Source organism: Pteronotus mesoamericanus, unplaced genomic scaffold (assembly GCF_021234165.1).
Source record: "Pteronotus mesoamericanus isolate MK-2021 breed Mesoamerican mustached bat unplaced genomic scaffold, CSHL_Meso_final contig_56, whole genome shotgun sequence".
NCBI classification, from domain to species: domain Eukaryota; kingdom Metazoa; phylum Chordata; class Mammalia; order Chiroptera; family Mormoopidae; genus Pteronotus; species Pteronotus mesoamericanus.
Window position 1 is genome coordinate 2,599,831 of NW_026555201.1, and position 1,774 is coordinate 2,601,604.

At 37.8% G+C, this 1,774-nt stretch overlaps 1 pseudogene; it reads left to right on the forward strand.

Moving 5' to 3' along the window:
- Nucleotides 1-245: 245 nt before the first annotated feature.
- On the forward strand, nucleotides 246-1,416 carry LOC129076035 (28S ribosomal protein S31, mitochondrial-like; annotated as a pseudogene).
- Nucleotides 1,417-1,774: the final 358 nt, after the last annotated feature.

Sequence of the window (1,774 nt, forward strand, 5' to 3'; positions counted from 1 at the left end):
ATATGCTTCACATATGCCAAACAGTGCTTGGTAGTTATAGTAACATAAATGGAAAATTAAGCATTGCGGGGGTTAAAAAATTGAATAAGATATTGTCCCAGTAAAGGAGACAGATATTTTTACAGCTGTTATACCAGTTATATATTAATAACTGTTTCAGTAAATGTAAAAGAATTAAGAGGATATAAGCGAGGCGAAGGAGATGACACATTAGTTTTGTTCTTAGTTCAGTTTGTTTCTGGGCAATGTTTCCAAGAGTCTTGGCGATCCTACCTCTTTCTCCCCCTTTCCCGCCTCCCAGAGGCACGGTAGGCATCAGCAACTGCAATTGTGCTACTTGATGCTCCTCATAGACCGGTCAGGACAAAAAAAAAAAAAAAAAAAAAAAAAATCCAAAGATATTCTGACACTAACAACGTGATCTATAGAAAGAAAGATAAACAGTCCAATTCAACCAATGAGATTTCCAAGGAGGCAGAGAGCCAAGAGAGTGAAAAAGAGAATACATAAAAAAGAGAGAGAGAGAGACTTGTAAATATCATTAAGGGCATGAAAGTTGAATTAAGCACAGTTAAATGTGCAAACCACAAAGCCGCCTAACATAGGCCCACTTAAAGCTGAGAGGCTACAATTGGCAGACTTCAAAATCCTACAGAAGATGCCCCAAAGAAGAGAAGTGAGTCACCGAGTCCTGAGTTGGTGGCCGCTGCATCGACCGTTGCAGTGTCTCTCCCATTTGACAGGCGGAACCAGCTGCTCACACAGCTCCAGCAGCATGAAGAAAACTCAAGGGCACAGGAAGATGAAGAAGGACCTAAAATTAGATTCTGTAACATAACATCAGATATGAAAGCTGCCAAATGTGCCGCAGCTAGGTATAGTACAAGACTGGTTCATCGGATTCAGTTTGATGAAAGATCTGACAATTACGTTGGCCAAGAGAAGACTATTGATCTTAGAAAATGTTTTAGAAAAAATATATTCAGGGTGAAAAGACTTAATGTTTTTCATCTTAAGGCAGCTACTTAAGAGACACCTGAACTAGAAACAGCCCCTTCGCTTTGAGATGTGGAATTGGCTAAGCAGTTAGCTGCAGTAAATGAACAGCCCTATCAAAGTGATTTTGAAGAGATGATCCAGTGAATGGAAGAGGGGGAAACCAAGGGAGCTCCCAATTAACAGCGGAGCAGGTTTTGATGATGATGGTTCAGAATTTCATGAACATATATTTCTGGATAAATACCTGGAGGTTTTTCCAAAAAAAGGACCAGTCCACCACTTCATGGAGCTGGTGACCTGTGGCCTTTCCAAAAACCCATATCTGAGTGTTAAAAAGTGGAACACACTGAGTGGTTTAAAATTATTTTAATGAAAAAAATAGACATTCTAAGAGAAAATGATGTAGAGTTTGATTGAAGACCATGTACATTTTTATTTCAAGCTGGTGGAAATTGATAATAACTGAACAAAATAATTTTACTAGGAAAAAAAGAGAATATAGGTGATGGAGATATTAATTACTATATGGGAGGATTGAAACAGTTTTATATGAAGTTGCAAATGGACTTACTAGAAACTTACTCATAATGGGCAAAAAGGGGGCAGAATCAAAAATGATGTTTTAGTCCAGGAGACTGAAATAATGGTGTTGGCACTGACAGAAATAGGAACCTGGAAATTATGATAATATTAACTTTGCATCAATTTCATAATTGATATAGGTTATGGTAAGCCAAGTGTTTTTGATTCCATTCTAAATTCTGTAGAATGGTTG